At 37.0% G+C, this 7,997-nt stretch overlaps 1 long non-coding RNA gene across 2 annotated transcripts; it reads left to right on the top strand.

The window, feature by feature from the left end:
* Positions 1–3,764: 3,764 nt before the first annotated feature.
* LOC131617321 (uncharacterized) lies at positions 3,765–5,630 on the top strand. Of its 2 annotated transcripts, XR_009288543.1 has the most exons (3): positions 3,816–4,227; positions 4,321–4,843; positions 5,241–5,630. It is a non-coding gene; the product is annotated as an uncharacterized LOC131617321 (long non-coding RNA). The 2 variants fall into 2 exon arrangements; XR_009288544.1 differs by lacking the exon at positions 5,241–5,630 and having other exon boundaries at positions 3,765–4,227; positions 4,321–5,132.
* Positions 5,631–7,997: the final 2,367 nt, after the last annotated feature.

Here is a 7,997-nt window from a genome sequence, read left to right as displayed (position 1 = left end):
AATGTTAATGATGATGCAAATGCAACATAAATCAGGATCAAGGATCAAGGCCTCTTGGATAACATCTTCTCATGGTCAATAAGATATGGTCGAATCCTCCAGATTCAGAGGTTCGACGTTGCTTTCTGGATAAATAGCCTGTGCATAAGTCAAAGATGGTCGAATCCTCTAGATTCAGAGGTTCGACGTTGATTTTGGTAGATAACTGATGTAGAACTTCCGTATAAGTCAAATGAGGTTGAATCCTCCAGATTCAGAGGTTCAACGTTGATTCTGATAGATAACTGATGTAGAACTTCTGTATAAGTCAAATGTCCCAGGATCAAAGGTTCGACGCCTTTTTGAATACCAGGAGAACCAATAGTCACCAACAGAACATGTACCTGCACCTGTATAGAATATGATTCCCTCCCCACTCACATGTGTAGTCTAGGTCAGGGTAAGGTCATGAAATGCAGTATACGGTCCTCCCGAAGGTAAGCACCGTCACAGCGCGGATGCGGGTGACGAGAATACCTCCGTTTGAAACCACTACTCTGCTCGTAGTTACATAATTCATCCTGAGGCGTACACCTCGAGACAAACCATGCTCCCACTCTATCCTAGTGTTCCTATGGTTCACGCATAGCCTGGGTATTGGACCTTTTACCTCATAGAACATCCCACCCAACCTGCAAACAGAGAAAATATGTGGTCCCCACGGGGACCCATAATATAGTCCAAAATGCGAGAAAATAAACATGATATGCAAGCATAAAGTAAACAATGCAAAACATAAACAATATATAAGCACACCCAATAAATAAACAACAAACAAAGGCTGGGATCGACTTGCTAAGAATGGACCAACACAGGTCTATCACATCCCCAGCAGAGTCGCCAGCTGTCGCACGCTCACGAAATGATGAACAAAGTCGCCACCAATATATTTATCCCATCGAGGGAAAGGAATATCAGAAAACCTAGAATAAAGAAAGGATAAGAAAAGGTCTTGCGACCAGAGATAGGGTACGGGAGTCGGTTACGCGAGGGGAAGGTACTAGCACCCTGTTAGGAGTGAATTAATGGTATTTTCATGTGTTACATTAACTACCTTTTGAGCTAAAAGTGAATAGATCTTATGATTTTTAAGGATTTTATAGTTAGAATTGAACTTTCGAGGTTCGATGTTAATTGTAGAACGACTTGCGTCACTTTGGGTGTTATTTGTGCAGATATTGAAGTTAAGAAGCAAAGACGAAGGAACACGCAAGCGTAGAAGTTCTGAAGAAATGGAATCACAAAGAATTGAGTTAAAGCAAGTGGCAAGCCGCGCTAAATCAGAGGCGAGACGCGAAACCCTTCTGTCTTGGGTTCGCGTCGCGCCAGCCCGTGTTGCGCCGCGGTGACTACGTTATAAAGAAAAAGGCTATAAATACAAGCCCTAATCTTCATTAACCATAACTTTTGATAACTTTTAGAGGAGAGACTTTTGTGAGCAAAATTCAGAGAGCAATCCTAATCCAGAACAGCAAACAACATCCGACGGAGAATTCAACATCAATTGAAGACATTCCCTTGATGAGGATGAATCCATCCATGAAACCTTGTTTGTTCTTCATGTCTATGGAGAGCTAAATCATTCTTGTTGAGTTTAAGGTAGTAGTTAACTTATGAATATACAATACCGTTGATTAATTCTTATGAACAATTGTTTGAATTTATTATCAATAAGAAACCTTGTTTTTATCTTAAATCATTGTGGAGTCTTTGATCGAAAGAAAGGACTCTAACTTTTGCCCTAGGTTACTATATTGATTCAATCCCAATTTGTAGAGATGGAATTGTGATTGGGTTTTCATAATTATCGTTCTTCATTACTATTATCGATATTGATATTTAGAGAGATCGAATCTCATACCGGTAAAATTTTATCTAATTTGATTTGCACACATGGAATCATATTTGAGGATAAGTGAAGATAATATTTCAAATGATTGTTCGAATAAGGATTAATTAATAAATTGTATAGGAATAGGTTGATGAACCCTAGAACTCAACATATTCGTTTACCATTGTTAATCATCTTTAAGCTTTTTATCAGTCAATTATTATTCTGTTAGATGCAATTTGAGAACAAACAAACAAACTCAACTATTTTTCTCACTCAAAATAAACAACTATAGAACGGCAGTAATATTAAACCAATCTCTGTGGATACGATATATACCGAAAATATTTACCCAAAAATACTTTCAACAAATTGGCGCCGTCCCTCACGCCCATCGTACTCGATGGTATCCACCTATGTTTGTTGCTATCTAAAGGGTGTGTAAATCTATAGCTTAATGCAGAAGGAATGCATGCAAATGAAAGAAGAGGAAATACGGGGAAAAAAGGTTTTTAAATAGTTGTGCTCGCTTAGGCCCCGCGACCTAATGCCTACGTATTCTTTTCAGGAATCAAAGCGTCGTAGTTCGGCTCACATGTTTTTGTTTGTTTTTGTGTTTTTTAGTGGACGGAGTTACATTCGCAATCTAGCGTCAGGATAGCAGCTCGTTGAGTGGAGTCTTATGCGTTACTAGTCTGCGATTGAATGGAAGCAACATTTCCGATTAAAGGGAAAGAATGCCCTAAAGGCAAGAGAGAGAAGAGATGATTGGTTTGTGTTTTTTAGGTGTAATTCCATGATGGACAAAACCCACTACAAGGCTTCGCATCACTTCCTTACTTTGTTTAGGCCTGAGCCTTTAATAAATGTTTTAAAATGTTTTTGGTTGGGTGTCTTATAGGGGAAATTTATTTGTGACTTGAATCATGCCTTAAAAGTTTAAGTGTTTAGAAATTAGAGAAATACATCAAAGCCTACGTCTCAATCATTTCTCTAAATAGTGGGTAAGAACATACATCGAGGCCTATGCCTTAATCATTTCTCCCACTAAGTAGAAAAGAACATGCATCGGGGCCTATGCCCCAATCATTTCTTTCCCACTATGAAAAAAATAGTTATGATTATACCTTTTTTTAGATGTTTTAAAGTTGAAAAGAAAAAGGGAAGACAAACTAGCCTAAAACGAAGTAACTAACCTAAGGTTATGATTATACCTAAGTGTTAGGATTTTAAGGGAAAGAAGACTAAGCCTAATATGATGGAGATTACAAGACCTAAAATCTAATGGAATGAGATTACAAGTGAGAGATCAAAATTACAAGCAAAAATCAAGTAATACAATGCTACAAAAAATTACACACAAGCATGAAATCACAAGTCTAAAATATAGTACAAAAATGGACTAGCAATACTATTATTTTTTATGACTTTTTTATGGAAGAGAATGAAGAATTCTAATTAAGCAAAGAGAATTAAAAGAATTAGCCTAAACTAATATTTTTTTTATGAGCATTTTTACGTCAAAAATTGTATTAAAGCCTAGAAACTAATAGGAGAAAATATGATTTTATTGGATTTTATTATGAAAAGAAAACTAATTCTAATAAGAAATTACATTGGCTCAGGGGGTGCAAAACTGAATCATGGTGGTGAATAGCAATGGCGCTGGGCCCAGCCAGAGGAGGCTCAAAGGGCGTTTTTGTTGCTCGTTTGCATTCTGATTTGCCAAAAATGGTTGTAACGGGCCTAAGGGGGTGCGCTGGTATGCTGGCCCAAAGATTGATCCATGTTCAGATTTTACTATTAACAAATTAATTATTTTCTATATCATATTTTTTTTTGATTTAATCAATTAAGACCCTTAAATTCGATTAATCTCAATTAATATCAATTTAAGCTCAACTAATACTGATTAATTCAATTAACCACCTTGATTAAAAAACAAAAATGAAAGGGGATAAGTTAGAGTTGTGTGAGTGTCGTTTCAGCTTCTACGAGCTCGTCTTTCTCTTACTCTCGTATCTTCTCTCTCGCCGGAAACCGCTCCGCCGCGTCGGAGGCGGCGGAGCTCGACCAAATCCCTAATTGGAGCCCTATCCTCACTCTATGGTCTACCCTGAACCTTAATTCAACCTCAATTTCACTCGTACACGGCTTCAACAATCTCAAATCAGAAAAGGGATCAAGAACCCTAAATGTAAAAAATCGTGCATAGAAGTATAGGAACGAGTGAAGATTGCGTTCAAACATGTATCGAGTATCACGAATCAATTATCAAGCAACCTATGAAGACGCAGCAAGTTAAGGCTTACCTGGATGTGAGCTGAAGATGATTGTTGAGGAAACCCAGAGACGAGGTAATAACGTGCATCCAATTATCTTCTTCTTCTTCTTCTTCTTGCTTCCAATTCTGAGTTTTGTTGCGACACGCGGATGATTGATTGTTGCAGTGATATTGTTGTGATGATGAAGATCGAAATGTTGTCACGAGATTGAAGAAGATTGATGACCATGTATAGAACGCTGAAGATTTGCGGTTGAAGAAGATCGCTGTGTGAAGCTTGTTGATTTGTTACGATACCAAGATGAATTGAAGATTTTGTTCTGGTTTTCTGGTGAATTGAATGGAGAGTAGAATGAGAGAGGTTCTTTGTTTGATTTCTGTTATTGCAGGTGCAGAGAATCGGTTGAAGATAATGGATTGTGATGAATCTGATAGATGAAGAAAGTGGTGAAAATGAGGTCGTGAATGAAGCAGAGAAATGGTGGAGGATTGAAGGTGGTGGAGATGAATGAGAATGGTGGAGAAGATGGTGTCCAAGCTCAAAAATGGTGGAGCAATGAGAGTTCAGTGAAGAATGGTGTGAGGATTGAAGAGATTGAGAGGTGGTAATGGAGAGTAAAATCGTGGAGAGCCTGCATTTGAAGGAGGGAATTGCTTATATAACATTAGAGTAACTGGTTTCCAATTTAGTTAAGCTTCTCTTTTTTCTGTTAGATTTCAGTTAGGTGGTTGGAATTCTGTTATGAATCTGTTAGGTGGTTGAAAGTTAGTTAGAAATTGGTTAGAAGTTAGTACTAGGTTGTTGGATGTTAGAAGTTTCTGTTATGGTTAGTTTGAAATGGTTAGGAATTAAGTTAGTAAGTGAGTCTAAATATATGTTGAAGCAACTGTTTTCTTTTTTTGTTTTATGATGTTTGTGTATGGATGTGGTTTGAAGCCAACTGTTTATGGAATGAACTTGATTGGTTTTTGCTCTGATTTTATGGAATGAACTTGATTGGTTTTTGCTCTGATTTTATGGAATGCAGTATGGACATAGAGTCTTTGGTATGAATTGAACTGATTTGTGATGTTGGTTTATTGCAGGGATGAATATGATTTTATGGAGCAAGGTTGAGGATGCATGGCTGAATCTTGGGTTGTTACACTTATCACGACATGAGGTTGCATACAGAATGTGGGCAGTTCGGAGAAGATACGAAGACATGTCGTAGTGAAGATGAATGATCATGAAGAGGACATTGAAGCATATAGAAAACACTAGGTTTTTAGGGAGAAAAGTCTAGGATTCAACTTTGGTAAAACAATGTTGGTTTTGATGAAACTTTGTAATTTTTTCTTTTTGTAATTTAATGAACATGGATTGTGTAGACTCTTGAACAAAGGATTTTGATGAAACCTTGTAAAATTTTTCCTTTGTAATTTAATGAGCAAAGTATTTTGAATTTTGGGGTTGGAAATGGAGAGTATTTGTGGTAGAATCTTAAATTTTGCAATGAGGAATGGGCTTTGATGGATGCATATGTTTTTTTGTGTCTCTTGAACCATAAGTTGAATGCTTTGCAATTCACTCCACAAAATAACTTGACTTCACCCTTCCTCCCTTAATTCATGATCTCTATACCATACCAAGGCCTTGAGGTATCATTGCCAATGAACATGGAAATAAAGAAAGAAGTAGGATTAGGATAATCTTGAAATAAAAATCCAATGAACCTCAACAAACTCGAATACCATGGATGAGAAACCCTAATTCAATTATCCCTGATCTCATGCCAAATTTAATGATTAATGAATGCATGAATCATGTTAATTCCCTAATGAGATGTATAGAGATGGATGCGAAGCTTAAGCCCTATATAAGTAAAATTAGATGGACAAATTCTGAGGTGCAGCACTAGCAACTCTTTTTCAGTGGTAGCATATTTGATTTGAGCATCATTTAAAACTTTGCTCGCATAGTGTATGACATGAAAAAATTTGTCCTTTCTTTGTCCTAGCACCGCACCTATGGCATAATCACTTGCATCACACATAAGTTCAAAATCACTTTTCTAGCTGGATGCAACGATCACAGGTGCGGTTACTAGCTTATCTTTCAATTCATTAAAAACTTTTAAACAAGATTCATCAAAAAGAAAACACGTACCTTTGTTGAGTAAGTTACTCAAGGGCTTGGCAATCTTTGAAAAGTCTTTGATGAATCGCCTATAGAATCCAGCATGACCCAAAAAGCTCCTTATTTCTTTGATGTTTATTGGAGGTGGAGGGTTTGAGATGACCTTCACATTGGCTTGGTCCACTTCAAGTCCTCTTGAAGATACCTTATGACCTAATACAATTCCTTTTGTCACCATGAAATGACATTTCTCCCAATTTAAAATCAAATTGGTCTCAATGCACCTTCCAAGTGCCACATCCAGATTGTTCAAGCATAATGACTCTCTGAATACCGAAAAATCATACATAAACACTTCAATACTCTTTTCAATGAGATTTGAGAATATGGCTTGCATGCAACGTTGAAAGGTTGCAGAGGCCTTACATAATTCAAATGACATTCTCCTGTAAGAAAAAAATTCCGAACGGACATGTAAAAGCTGTTTTTCATGGTCTTCTGGGTTCACCACAATCTGATTATACCCCGAATAGCCATCCAAGAAACAATAACAATTCTCCACTAATAATCTCTCAATCATTTGATCCATGAATGGTAAAGGAAAATGATTTTTTTTTCTTGTAGCTTTGTTGAGTCTACAATAATCAATACACATTCTCCACCCTATGACAATTCTTGCAGGTATCAGTTCATTCTTCTCGTTACGAATGACAGTCACTCCACCTTTCTTTGGAACAACTTGCACTGGACTTACCCAAGTACTGTCAGAGATTGGATATATAATTTTGTCCTCCAATAGTTTCACAACTTATTTTCTCACTACCTCTTTCATAGTGGGGTTTAATCTTCGTTGCGGTTGAGCTAGCGACTTGAATTCTTCTTCTAACATGATCTCGTGCATGCAATAGGCGGGACTTATACCTTTTAGATCAGCTAAGACCCACCCAATTTCTTCTTTGTTTTTCTTGAGAACTTGGATAAATCTTTATTCTTCTTGTGTTGTCAACTTGGTGCCAATGACGATCGGCTTTTGAACTTCCTCATCTAAAAAGACATATTTCAGATGAGATGGGAGCATCTTCAACTAAATTTTCGGCTCCTTGACTTCTTTATTTACTTGTAACTCTTCAATCTTCTCCTTTTTAGTATTCGTTCCTCCACCTTTTTCAAGCTCTTTTTAGAATACCTCAATTTCTTTTTCTTCTTCTTGAGTGAGCACATTAAAAGAGTCGACAAGAGATCTTTCTAATGGGCTAGAGATATGAATTTTATTTGCAACTTCCATAACAGCTTCTTCGGTAACATCTAGTCTAAAACAGTAATGTTTGTCTTTAGGTTATTTCACTGCCTCGAAAAGATTAAAGCACACCTCTTCATCTTGCACTCTCAACTTCATTATACCATCATCAATATCTATCATCATTCTCGCGGTTTTCATGAACGGTCTTCCAGGAATTATCGGTGACTCATTATCTTCTTCCATATCAATCACAACAAAATCTATCAAAAACAAAAGTTTGTTAACTTCCACTAACATGTCTTGCACAACTCCGCGAGGGAGAGTAGTAGACTTGTCGGCCAATTGTAAAGTCATTCTTGTTGACTTCATCTCGATGTTACCCAATCTCTTCACTATTGACAATGGAATTAGATATGGAATTAGATTGATACTTGAACCTAGGTCGATCAATCCATTACCAATATATTGATTACCAATTGTAACG

The sequence above is a fragment of the Vicia villosa genome, linkage group LG7 (assembly GCF_029867415.1).
Source record: "Vicia villosa cultivar HV-30 ecotype Madison, WI linkage group LG7, Vvil1.0, whole genome shotgun sequence".
Taxonomy (NCBI): domain Eukaryota; kingdom Viridiplantae; phylum Streptophyta; class Magnoliopsida; order Fabales; family Fabaceae; genus Vicia; species Vicia villosa.
This window is presented reverse-complemented; position numbering and strand designations above follow the sequence as displayed.